This window comes from Ochlerotatus camptorhynchus, unplaced genomic scaffold, assembly GCF_037179485.1.
Source record: "Ochlerotatus camptorhynchus isolate MF236.1 unplaced genomic scaffold, CSIRO-AGI_Acam_v1.1 ptg000246l, whole genome shotgun sequence".
NCBI classification, from domain to species: domain Eukaryota; kingdom Metazoa; phylum Arthropoda; class Insecta; order Diptera; family Culicidae; genus Ochlerotatus; species Ochlerotatus camptorhynchus.
This window is the reverse complement of record NW_027040736.1, coordinates 687,134-701,407: the sequence shown is the minus strand read 5'-3', so window position 1 is coordinate 701,407 and position 14,274 is coordinate 687,134. Positions and strand designations below refer to the sequence as shown.

Genomic DNA, 14,274 nt, shown 5'->3' with positions numbered 1-14,274 from the left:
CTCAATTGAAAAAATAATAATATTTGAAAACTAATACGCAGGCTTGGGTAGTGAACCGAGGACTACGCGTGATAAATTTTACTGAATTCAATATTTTATACATAATTCATAAAAAAAATAGGTAGGGGAAGCTCACCGCCCAAAACACATGGCACGTTTGGATTCATCTCGAAAGATTGGAAAACGATATTGAAAATCCAAGAAAATCAGTTATTTTCCTCAGAAAAAATTATAATAATCCAAATAGCGATTCTGATAATAATTCCATAATAACTTGGTTAATTCTGCATATAATACAAAAACTATGTTGCAAGGAATTTCCTACGGGGATCGTAAAGAAAATTTGAAACATTATTTCCAAAAAAAAAATCGGAGAAGCGTTTCACGAGATTTCAAATAAATATCCAATTCTAAAGAGAGTTACATGAGAATTCCAAAGAGAACTCTAAGAAAATTCCAAGGCCATTTTGAGAAGAATTTCAAGGGAATTCTGAGAAAAATTCGCTTGCATTTCTAAGGTGAAATCCAAGGAAATTTCCGAAGAATACTGTCTAAGAGCAGAGGCGAACCAGCTTCAGGCTGAAACCCTCCCTAATAAAGAAAACTTAACTTAACTTACTTTCTAAATTATAAAGGGCATACCAAGAGATATCTGAAAAATGTTTCAAGGGCAAAAAGAGGGGAGAAATCAAAGCAAATTCTCGCGAGTATTATAAAGAATATGGAGATAAATATAGAGTGAATTTCCAGAGTATTCTGGAGGATACTCCTGAAGTGTTCTGCACAGAATTCTAAATCTGTTATGAAGAAACTTTCTAGGAAATAGCAAAGAGAATCATAAAATTATTAAGAGAATCTTGAAAATAACTCTCACGGTGAAGGTTACGACAACAAAACACGTGTCTGAGCCTTAAGAATTGATTATGATTTTAACAAGAATATTTTAGGAAAATCTTGGACGATCTTGGATTTGATAAATTTCTGAAACTCTGGGATATTACTATTTATTTTAGATCTCAGAATTATATTTTATTATCGCATACTATAGAAAAGTCAAGAATACCGAGCTTGAAGACGTAGAACCAGGCATTGAAACGGTTGACGTTTTTGACTACACTTGCTTCGTTGTCGTGCGTGACAGTCTGTTTTTATTCGTACTCACATGCTCTACCGTCGTCTCTCTTACACAACACAAACGGTAGAACAACATTCGAACATGAAGAAAATTATCAAGTAACTATCATATGACATGCGTAATTTCGTTCTAATTCTTCACTCTGGTATAAATTAACCTATTTCTGATCAGATATGCTATTACTTGGACATCGTTGCTTGCTATTTCCAGAATTCGCACAAGCGCAACATCAGCAGCTCTTATTATGAGAAAAACTAAAATACATACATTCGTGACAGTCTTCGGCGACAGTTTCGTATGACCGAGCCTGTCATATGACATTTTAGTTTGGTACTGATATTTGAAAGCTTGTTTTACAAGTTATATGAAAAACTTTGGGCAATGATTGAAAAGCCTAGCTGCTTGAACCAGCCTACCGTCGCACACAATTTTCCACCACATATCCCAATTGTCATTTTCGGATCGGAATTGGTTTTCTCTTTCCATATTTCTTCCGGCCTATCTTCATCTCCAGCCGGGGCTCTCCGCATCCAATGGCTTTCGATGATTCTCTCTATCTCTGTCGGTGTGTGCAAAATCACAGACAGATAATTAATTTGTCATATCGATAGTTTGTGCAGGCCCCAGTGTTCCACTTTCCAGCATGCAGTAGCAGCAGCAGCAGCAGCAGCAGCAGCAGAAACAGCAGCCGAACCAAGGTTGGTACAGGCGAGTCAATCTATCATACCACCACACACTTTGCGAACTCCGGGAGGCAGCAGGGAGAAGGATGCGATATCGATTCCAGTCGACGCGATGCGATCTTTGGATTTTCCGGAGCCCTGCGAAAATCATTCCGATTGCCAACTGTGTATGTATATTTTGCGGGGCCGTGAGCTTCTTCCGATTGTTGCTTCACCACAGCACAACAGCGCTGCAATATTTAGAGCATTTCTCGCCTTCCGGGTGCTGCTGGGATGTTCCGGATCGTTACATTCTCGCTCGCTGGTGCTGCTGGTGGTGCTGAATGTGATGGTATCGGCTAGGTTAAGCAGCATTCGTACCTGTCTTTTGGATAGCTGATGGCATTTTGTGCATTCTACGGTGCACGTGTCACTGCACTGAAGTGGGACGGCGACCGAGGAAGGAACATATCGTGATAGTGTGATTATACGATTGGGTGATGCACTTCGACTTGTGGCTTTAGTGCTGATGCTGGGATCTTTATGGAGATAATAATTGAATGTTGTCACTATTCGCTGCAGATGAGAAATCGGCTTTGAAGATTTGTCTGAGAATTTGAGACGATTCAAATCAACCAACCCCAATTCGAAACCGTCAAACTATTGCTTCAAACGGTCTGGCATTCCTGGCATCAGTTCAATCTGCCAAATAATGCAAACATTTCGCCTATTTTGATAGCTCCCAACAATCTAACCACAATGAAACAGTAATCATAATTCCCAAAACTCATCCCATAATCTCATCTCGGTGGAAAAATTCCTCCCTCATCGACGCGGCACCCAGAAGTTTGCCAAACTCCGGAAATTCCCACGGATTAATCAAACGCCTATTTAGGCAGCGCAATATTGATACACGGTGCAAATATTTGACACCACGCCACCATCAGAATCAGCCTCGCTCTCTGTCTCTCCGCTTCTAAAAGCCATATTAGCGGTACGGGTATTATGTGGTGATGGAACTCTGCCGACACTCCGCCGCCACCGCCGCCGGAGTGAGTGGTGTTATTTGATCAAGTGGCTGCAAAAACAACTTTCTGTGGTGTGGCTATAAGCTTTAAACGATAACAGATAAATTTCATCCCTGGCTCTGTCTCTTCTTTTTTTTTTGGATGAGTGTGCTTTATTCTATCCATTCATTGGTTGTTTTGCTTTGACAGCTTATAGCTTCATACAAACACATAGCTTTTTTATGCATAGTACGTGATGGCAGTGCGGGCATATTTAAACTGTGAATCACTGCCTCCTCCTGTGTTCCGGCGAAATGGTTCGTTTTACTGGGTTACTCGAATTCGTTCCCATATCATCGGTCTACAACGTGCAGTTCACCGACTGAAAGTCTCCGCTTTTCCCGCCACTCTACCGCTACCCAACCATGTAGTAGTCAAACTGTCAGAATTTCCCGGGAATAATAACTCCGGGGCGAAAGAAAATTTATATTTAACACCCAATTTTCGTCGTCATTTTGTAATGGATACTTATGCGCCAACGGAGATCGCTCGTTCAGCAGCAGCAGCAGCAGTAGCTGTGTAGAAAATAATGGCATGGAATCAGTTCAGGAATCAGGGCAGAAACTGCAGCATCTAGCGCCGCACCATACTGCCTGTCGAGCTGCGTTGCCCATCAACGGAGAGAGCGATCGGGGTGAGGAGGAGGCCGCGGCAGAACGCACATAGCGTTAGCGTTGTTATGATATACTTCGTAGACTGGATACTAGCGACACTCACGGCTCTCCTGAAATTCTCAGTTAGACTACTTTCAGGAATAATGCTGAGGAGTAAACATTGGTTCCAATCTAAACAAGAGTAACAGAAGCATGACTGTCGCTATTCCCGGCCACGCCCATCTTTACCATAACTAGGGATAGGGAAGGAAATGTTGATGTAGTACTTACTTAACGAGAGGCCACCGACTTAGCGACACCCTCATAAGTGCTACGGAGTTGGAGGGTTGGGTAGGGTATTCGGTTAGGATTCGCCTCAAGTTGGCGATACAACCAAAAGTATGTAGGGTAAATGTCGGCTTCGGCACCCATTGACTGTTTTCGGCAATCAAAATATAAACGTTAATTTCACTATGTTTTACCATCAACACACTTCCCTGAATATATCCAAATGATTCTTTAGTCTTTCAGCTTCAATCTGATTATATTTGTAGGACCGAGCAATCCTGTTATGCCAGATTTTTCTTCAAATGAAGCATACGTAATACAAAATGGGGCTGATTTCGAGTTGCCGATAATAGAACAGCTGGTTAACACGTAGTTCTAATGGGAAGGTTGCCGAAGAAAAAAAGGCTGCCGACAATAGTCACAGTCACCTGAGAAGTTTAGAGCGTTGTAAAAACGCTTTCAAACAGTTTTGAAGAATTCTGTCGATTGGAATGGATAGAGAAGCAAGCAGCAGATGAATTGAAACAAACAGACACGTCATATATGTGCGTGACGCTGTGAAAATGCTAATAGAAGTGCGGACGTTGCTTAGATTGACGAGAATACGTAAATTCCCCTATTATTTACTTGTTGTTTATTTAATCTCTCGATAGCCGGCTATCAAAAGAACATATTCATTTTGTTTAGTGATGAATTTTAAGAGTCATGACGGAGAGCTTGGGATTAAATCCATGATTTTCTGCTCAGTAAGCAAAAACGATCCCTCCAGGGTCATCGAGCATCTCAGAACCATAACGCGTCGCGACAATACAGGACTACGTTTTCGCTTGATATGCAAATAGTTTCCGAGGTTAATGTTCAATATCAAATATACAAATGATGGTGACGATTTATTGTGCTGTAGAAGAGCTTGGGGTTAAATCCATGAGTTTCAACTCAGTAAGCAAAATCGATCCCTCCAGAGTCATCGAGCATCTCATAATCCACAGTGCTTCGCGTCAAAGTACGATTAAGTTCTCTTTAGATATGTAACGAACGATTAAGATATGCAGAATTCATATGCGGCCGGTAATCAATTTAAAATATACAAATAGTACTGCCAACGACGACGACGATTATAGCGAATAAATCACGTTCAACAGAACGCACATAAAACCAAAATTGTTACTTGGGTCAAAACGGATGTTCTACCGTTTCCAGGCTTCAGCATACTCAACATACATACCCAGCCTCAGCCAAAATACTACTTTTCGAAATTATGAAATTATGAGATATTATAATTATAATTTGTATATGTAAGATTCAAGAAGAGGAGGTAAAGTTTGTGTTTGACACATAAAATCTGTCAATTTCGGTTTCAGAGTGTCACAATTTGCGATTAGCTATAACGAATAGTACTCATTCGTGACGATGACTCATTAATTGTGACCCTCTGAAACTAACATTGACTGGTTTTATGAGTCATACACGAAGTCTACCTCTTCTTCTTGCATCTTACATATAAAAATTATTATTATAATATCACATAGTTTCATGATTTCGAAAAGTAGTATTTTAGCTGTAATGAGTATGTTCAGGCCTGACCGTTTCAAATTGTGAAAAAAAGCAGTTCAAAACCAAATGACGAATCGGAAAACCTCGACCAACTCCGATTTGCATGATTTTTTGCATAATTGTTTGTTATCGGTAATCATTCAATTTATTGCAAAAAAAATCGGCATTTTACATCTTGTTTTTTTTTCTTTCAAAATGGTGTCTGACATTTTTCAATAAATTGTAGCACGAAATCGTCACTTCTCATCGAAATGACGTCTGAGACAAAGTTATCTAGAGAAGTAAAGTTTTTCTGGTAAAAATTTTACGGTAATTTGACATGGTAATTTTATTTATTTATTTATTTATTTATTTTCGTGCTAAATTAAAGACCTTAAATTGCTATCTCTAGCAATTTTTACAAGATTGTTTATTGTTTAAATTTTCTGAAAACTGTTTTCTAAGTTAAATTTTAGGACCCTGGTTCATAGGACAATCTTAGTGGTCGCTACCTTTGCTCACCAATTACACAAGTATTTAGTATGAAAGGTCATATTTGACTTTCGTAGATCGTTTCAAAATATTGTTAGGAACATTTCCTCCGAAGACAATAATACTACACTATTTCAATACACACCAGCATTAGATTACGTTTTCCTAAGCAACCAACTGGCTTTTGCATGTAGGTATCTGTGCGTACGCAGTTTCCAGGTGGAAGAACAATGTGATTTAGAACGCTCGCACAAAACAGAGAAGCGAAAAAAAAAAGCCAAACGACGGGCCGATCCATGAATGAATTAGCAAGGAACATCACTGAGAGTATGATCAAGCTCGCGCGTGACGTTTTTCGTTCGCAATTATTGATGAATATTGGAATGTCGACCGTACATGAATGCTTTTATTGACAATAATCGTATTGTCAATACATTAAATATTGACGTCAATACATCGGTATTGACATTATTTCTGTATTCACATCATCAATATTAATGTCAATAATTCCCCTTCGCGTCAATATATTGATACGTGTGAGGTTTGCTTAAGATATCTTTTGGTATTTCAATTGGAAATATTCAGTGTTCACTCGGCTGTCGACAGAAGCAGACCACTCTTGATGTGTGTCACGCAATTGTCTGTATACTCAGCAGGTCCTCCCCATTGTTCTTCATCAGCAGTTCTTTCGGTCGATGCATCGTCGACATTGGAAAGCAACCGTTTCATGATGAGTGTGTGAGTGCTGACCACGTTTTGCGTCCATTTTTGCAATGGAAGCACTCTACCCCCGTTGGTGATACTGCCATACAATGATTTCACTGGAAGCGGTTCCCGTTCTGATAGAGCAGGCTTATTGCATAATGGAAGATAAAGTGTTTATTGTGCTGTACCTTTTGACTATAGTTTTAAGGTGTATTTTATAGTGCACAAGAATCATCGGCTCTGTAAAGTTAATTCTATAGAGCCTTATCAAATAAAATAATAAACAAAACAAAACAAAAAAATCGAAATATTCTGCGAAGATTATCGATAATTGAAAACGGGTGTAATATTTATTCGGCAATGTCATCTATGCGTTATCGCAAGAACTCCTTGATGAAAGCGGTTGAAAATAAATAATAAAATAATGCTAATTTGAGAGTACACTCAGGTCTTTTCTACACGGGGGATACGTACCGTGTAAAAAAACCGTGTAAAAAAAAAAACCTACGAGATTTTGATTTTTCACATGCTTAAATGTTTTTAAAAAATCGGATTTTGATGCCATTTGTAATTTTAGTATGCTATGGTCCATATAGACATATTTTAAAAATTTCTGTATTTCCAAAAATTGTGATTTTTTTTAAGTATGCCATTCGATTACCTATAACTTTAAACGGATAATGTGATTGAAATCAAGTCGATACGTTGTATCGTTGTCGAGAAATCGTTAAAAACGTACCGTGTTTCACAAGTATTTGAGGATATTTTGCGAAAATTTCAGCCCTTGTGATAAAGGTACTCTTGATATATCTAGGTTTTTTTTTTTAATATAAATAGATAAATTGAACTATATCTTCATGAAGAGCTTTGAGTGTGTTGGTTTATTTCCTTTAAATTCCGTTATAATTGCTTATCTTTTGACAGATACGCGTATTTCGTCTACTACTTGCAAACTTCATCAGTGCCAAGTACTCAACACCACTGGCACACATGAAGTCTGCAAGTAGTAGACGAAATACGCGTATCTGTCAAAAGATAAGCAATTGTAACGGAATTTAAAGGAAATAAACCAACACACTCAAAGCTCTTCATAAAGGGATTACGTTAAGAGATTCGACAAATTTAAAAAATTATATATTTTGTTAAATAAAACATTTGTTAAGCCAAATTTAACAGGTTGTTTCACAAGTATTCGAGGATGTTCTGTGAAAGTTTCAGCCTATTTGAAAAAGATATTCTGATATATCTGGGTACTTTTAAAGATATTTAGATAAATTGAACTATTTAAGAAGTCACCCACCTTTGCCATTGCTGAATGAAATATTTTTTAAATCAATCGATTTTCACAAGTTTTTTTTGACAAGTATTGGAAGATATTCTGTAAAAATTGCAGCTTTTTTGATGAAGGTATTTTGATATATCTTGGTATTTTAATAGATAAAAAACTGAATGTGCCCGGCCTTGCTCGCGATTCAATATTAGCTTGAGTTTATGCGCCAATTAAAAAAAAAAGCTTACTATATTGTACGTAGTCCCCCTCTTATCTAAGGGGCTACCCCCTATTACCATCTCTTTATACCTCCATATGCCAAATTTGGTTCCATTTGCTTTATTAATTCTCGAGTTATGCAGAACTTTCTGTTTCATTTGTCTGGGAGCACCCCCCCCCCCCCCTTACATAATGGGAAGGGGTCTCAAACCATCATAAGAACCTTTTCCGACCCCAAAAGCCTCTGCATACAAATTTTCACGCCGATCGGTTCAGTAGTTTCCGAATCTATAAGGGTCAGACAGACAGACATAAATTCATTTTTATATATAGGTTAGATAATTGCCTGAACTTCGGCAGAACTTCCCTGCACTTCGGCAGAACTTCTCTGAACTTCAGCAGAACTGCCCTACACTTCGGCAGGCCTTCCATGAACTTCAGCAGAACTTTCCTGGTTTCCAAGAATTGAAATGGTAGGACTTCCCTGAACTTCGGCAGACCTTCCCTGAAGTTCGATAGGCCTTCCCTGAAGCTCGGTATACCTTCTCTGAATTTTGGCAGGAGTTCCTTGAACTTCAGTGGGCTTTCCCTGAACTTTGGAAGGACTTTCGTGAACTTCGGCAGGCCTTCCCTGAACTTCAGCAGGACTTCCCTGGTTTCCAATAATTGAAATGGTAGGACTTCCCTGAAGTTCGATAGGCCTTCCCTGAAGCTCGGTAGACCTTGCCTGAACTTCGGTAGGCTTTCCCTGAACTTCGGAAGGGCTTTCCTGAACTTCGGCCGGACTTTCCTTAACTTTGGCAGAACTTTCGGTAGGACTTCCCTGAAGTTCGGCAGGCCTTCCCTGAACTACGGCAAGACTTCCCTGAACTTCAGTATGACTTCCCTGTCCTTCGGCAGGCCTTCCCTGAACTTGGAATCTTGGGATTGAAGTTGTTATTTCAGTAGAATTATTATAATTATGCAATAATATTGTATTTACGAATATGGTCATAATTTCAATACTTCCCATTTTGCTAATAAGCAATTAAATGCATTTTGATTTAAGATGCAGTTCGAATGGGTGTAGAGTCAGTATCTACGGAAAAGCATCAACTTTCACCTTAAGGTCTGAGGTCAAGCTTCAAACGGTATAAATCAAAATTGCCGCTTTTAACCGTTAAATAACCACGTGTTGCCTTTCTCAGAGAGTCACAAAACATGTTGCGAGAGAGCGGCAGTGTTGCCAATATGATGGTTCGTTAAAATTAACCATTATAATAATTACATTCAAAGAGAGATTGGGAAAGCCAGTATCCCAATGACCATATCCGACATGTTCTGAGTGCCTTCCAGGACGTGGTCAGAATCTTATTTGAGTCATAACTAATCATACGACCTATCAAACCATATGAGACATCAAAAGAAGATCAACAACCATACATGTTCTGGGTACTGCCGTAGATGTGCATGATGATATTATATAATTCATATCAATATTCAGGATCATACCTGATACTATTATACACATCAAACATTCAATATGATATTGAGTTCCCAGAACTGATGATTTCCTGCCTCAAATTAGAACACAATTTAATTTGAACCATGATACCATCATGAAATATCGAAAATTAAAAAAAGAAGATCATTAGCGACCGGACCTTTAGTATCAAGGGTACATGTCATCAACTTGAGTTTATTAAGCAGCTATCGATTGTGATTTTAATCACATCTCAACTAATCATTGACCAGTAGACGATATTCCAATGTCAACATACGTACAACATTTTTTTTTTCGACAAGACTTTCCATTATCACATGAAAATATTTCAGGAAAATTGATGAAATATTGGCCTTCTGTTCCCATCTTAGGGCTATAAAAGGATTTTTTTGGGGCCCTCAGAAATAGTCCTTGATATTACATTGCTGGTTGTTTTTTGACGTAGGATTACGTCGTTCTGCAACATATTGGGAGCGCAATAAAAAAAAAACAAAATTGACCGCGTTACGAAAAGTGGTCAGGTTTTGACCTCTTATAACTCTATCAATGGCGGATTGATTTTAATTCTAAATAAGCCAATCGACGGGAAATGTTTCTACGAATCTGCAAAAATGGACACTTTATCAATTCAGTGCCAACAATTCAAAGGGGCGTAATTACTTTTGTAAACAATGACTTAAGCCGTCAATTTCGCGCGAATGAAATCTTACCTCTCCAAAATTACATTGCTAGCTGGTAGAGGAAATATTTCTCTACCTGCTGGTGTCATTATTTTTTATGAGTGAGTTTTTATTCGCGAGAAATCGACGGCTAAAACCATTGTTTGCACATGCTATTACGCCCCTTTGAAATGTTGGCACTGAATTTTCAATATATCACTATTGAAAATAACACAAATATCACCGATCAGATTTCAAAATAGAATTCCTTCCGGTCTCGCCGAACGGTGCTGTCATCAACAACCAACAAGCCAATCCTGCAAGTATACAAATGGTTCCAAACAGTCGGACAGTTCAGCATCGTCTCGCTACTGCTGAGGCCCAGCCAATTCCAGGTTCCTCCACCGCCCCTGGTTTATCATACGCTGGTGCTGTTTCAAATGAGCCTGTCGACGATTCTCCGTTTACCTCGGAGGAACTTGTGACGCTCGTGGCCGAGACCATCATCATCATGCGCACATGCAAGACTCGATCTGAATAGCTACATGCTGCTCTGTTCCTTGTCACTAAGAACCTTCCCAAAAATATGGAAAAGCTCATTTTTAGTACCTATTTTTAAATCTGGCCGAAAATCTGACGTACGTAATTATGGTGGAATAGCCATTATCTCTTGCATTCCAAAGCTTTTCGAGGCAATTGTAAATGAAAAATTATTTCTTCAAACCAAAAATAGAATTACTGACATGCAACACGGCTTCTTTAAAGGACGTTCGACCTCGACAAATTTACTTGAATTTAGGGTGTCCACGATGAAATTGCCACACACAAAATTGATTCGCAAAATTCGAGTTTTCATCCGATTGCCATCAAATTTTCAGGGATTGAGAAATAACTATTAAACTTCATTTTACCATTTTACTCGTATTTTATTTACAGTCCATACGCAAATGCCCGCACCTTGGCCTTAACCCCGGCCATAAGATTCTGCACAACCTGTGAATCAACCGTTTTTTGCATGTAAACCCATACTTTCTTCAGTTCCTCGACTGTCTTCACTACCTTAGGTCGTTTAAGAAGGTGCTGGCTACAGAAAAGACAACTCTGTCCCTCGACACAGTCAGTTCGAGACACAAGATCGCCGACATAATATTCATCTGCAGCATACTGAGCGGACGGACAAGGAGTCCGTTCCTCTACGATCGGCTCAGCTTCAATACCTTGGAGTAGTGGCATGAGGCCAAATCCGGCCAGAAGATTGTTGGGACGTTTTGGGCCTTCAGGAGAGGAAGCAGCCGCTTCTGGAGGCACTCTTTTATGTACACCTGTCCGTTCATCGTGTCCTGGGTCACGAAAGGTGCACTCCGCTTCCCGCACGTGCAGATGGCTTGCCAAACCAGGAATTTCTTCGCAAATTTGGACATCTTCTGAGTGCGGACATGCTCCGGAACGCTGAACTTATCCTTGGCCGTGAAAAACAGGTTGCCGGGGATCTGTTTGAAGTCGGCCTTCACATATGTTTCGTCGTCCATGATGCAGCATTCAACTTTCGTCAGCATGTTGAGGTACAACTTCCTGGCACGGGTTTTGGCGGACTTGTTCTGCTTCTCGTCGCGATTAGGGGCCTTTTGTACCTTGAACGTTCGAAGCCCAGCCTTAGTTTTGGCCTTCTGGACAAAACTTCGGCTTAGGTGCAGCTTCTTAGCCACATCCCTAACGGAGGCGTTCGGATTTCGGTTGAAGGCCCCAACTACGCGGTTGTGATTTTTGGTGTTGTACGGAATACTTTTTCCTTCACTTCTGGGCTTCCGATCGGTGGTCAACCGTTCCTCGAACCGCTTAATCACTCGCGACACCGTGGAATTCGCGATTCCCAACGTTTTAGCGATGGAACGATGCGAGAGATCCTTGTTCTCGTGATGAATGCGCAAGATTTTATCACGCACGAGCTGTTCTTTCGACTCCATTTCCGCGAGTTTTGATCACAGGACTTTAAAACTTGCAGGATGTAAATAATGCACTATGAACTAAATCCACCCAAATTTTCATTAAATTCTACCCAACGGTTAAAAAGTTAGAGCAATTTCATAGTGTGGCAATTTCATCGTGGACACCCTTTATTCATTAAATGCAATGGATAATGGAAACCACGTAGAAGCTCTCTATACAGACTTTAGCAAGGCATTTGACCGAATTGACATACCAATGCTTCTTTTCAAATTGAAAAAAATTGGAATTGAGCCAGGACTCCTGAAATGGCTTGAATCATATTTAACTAACCGCCAACAAATAATTAAATTCAACGGAAAGAAATCGACCCCAATTCAAGTCACCTCAGGAGTCCCGCAAGGCTCTCATCTGGGACCTCTTCTTTTTATTCTGTACGTAAACGACATTTCCTTCATTCTCAAAAAAATAAAATTGCTAATCTATGCCGACGACATGAAGCTCTTTTTGGAAATAAAAAATGATGAAGACATCAATATATTCCAGAGTGAAATACACATATTCTACACATGGTGTAAAAAAAGCCTATTAGAACTGAATGTAAAAAAATGCAACTTAATATCATTTAGCAGAAAAAGAACACCATCAAACATTTCAATTGCATTAGGAAATCAGAATGTAGAAAAATGTGAAAGAGTCAGGGATTTAGGGATTATCTTAGACTCCAAACTAACTTTCATAGACCATTACAATACAATTATTCACAGGGCAAATAACATGCTAGGCTTTATCAAGCGCTTTTGCTATAACTTTCAGGACCCATACACAATTAAAACACTATATATTGCCTATGTGAGGTCAATACTGGAATATTGCAGCATTGTATGGTCTCCATTTTCAATCACGCACGAAGAAAGATTAGAATCAGTACAAAAGCAATTTCTATTATATGCCCTTCGTAAATTAGGTTGGACATCATTTCCTCTTCCATCATATGAAGCACGCTGCATGCTTATAAACATACAAACATTAAAAGAGCGTCGTGAATATGCAATGGTTTCGTTTGTAAACGATATCGTTTCGCAGCGCATTAACTCAGCAGAACTTTTATCAAAATTAAATTTTTATGTACCTACTCGACAACTCAGAAATCGAAATTTATTTGCCGTAACCCATCATCGCACAAATTATGCAAAATTTGGGCCATTAAATCGCATGATGGCGTCTTACAATCAATACTGCGAAACCATTGACTTTTCAATGTCTCGGCATAAACTAAAACAATATTTTAACTCCATACGGAATCATAACTCGTAGGAAGTAAAAATATAATAGCTGACAATATATTTTTTAATATTCTTAAGAAAAACAAATTTGTATATGTATTTGTACTAGTCTACATCGGTTGATGAAATAAATAAATTACACAAAAATGGACCGTGAAGCCATCAAGATCGTAAATTGGAATGCTTGCTCCTTGAAGAGCAATAACATCGAGTTTGTTGACTTTCTCGTCTTCAAACACATCGACATAGCCGTCATCACCGCGACTCACTTGAAGCCCGAGCTGAACGTCTTCCTTTCCGACTTTCGGCTCGTAAGACTTGACCGTACCAGCCTCGGGGGGAGGGTGAGTGGCCATCGCTGCGAGACGGAACATCAGATGCCGGCTACCACCAAGCTTCCAGTTGAAAACTATCGAGCCATCGGAGTTGAGGTGAGCACATCGCTTGGTCAAATCACCATCATCGTGGTCTACTGCCGCAAGCAAACCAACATTAGGGACGGCTCGGCCGCAGACCTTCGAAGGGAAATCATCATCATTGACAATAACATCTCTCAACCTATCGCCTATCAGAAACTGAGCTCAGACCACTATCCGGTGGTGTCCGAAGTAGGTTCGTCGGCCAATAGGTTTCAAGTTTCCCGGCAAAACTAGCATCGTGTCAACTGGCTGCAGTACCAGCACTGTGTGAACACAGCAATCGACTACAACGTCCTACCGAAGTCGTTAGAAGAAGTCGATCGGTGTCTTGCAAACCATCGAAGGTGCGATATCTCGTACCAGGGAGCAACACGTACCAGCATCCAGACAGGCGAGTCATACTCTGAACCTTGACAGCCCAACTAAAGATCTTTTCAGGCTCCGTAACACCATTCGTAGGCAGTTCCAGCGTTCTGGGCTGCCCCACTTGAAGACCAATGTCAATAGACCAGGATGGTG

At 39.7% G+C, this 14,274-nt stretch overlaps 1 protein-coding gene across 2 annotated transcripts in view; it reads right to left on the bottom strand.

Moving 5' to 3' along the window:
• The window catches only part of LOC135704698 (uncharacterized), a 397,828-nt gene that overhangs the window by 306,529 nt on the left and 77,025 nt on the right, over positions 1–14,274 (bottom strand). The gene's annotated exons all lie outside the window — the stretch shown is intronic.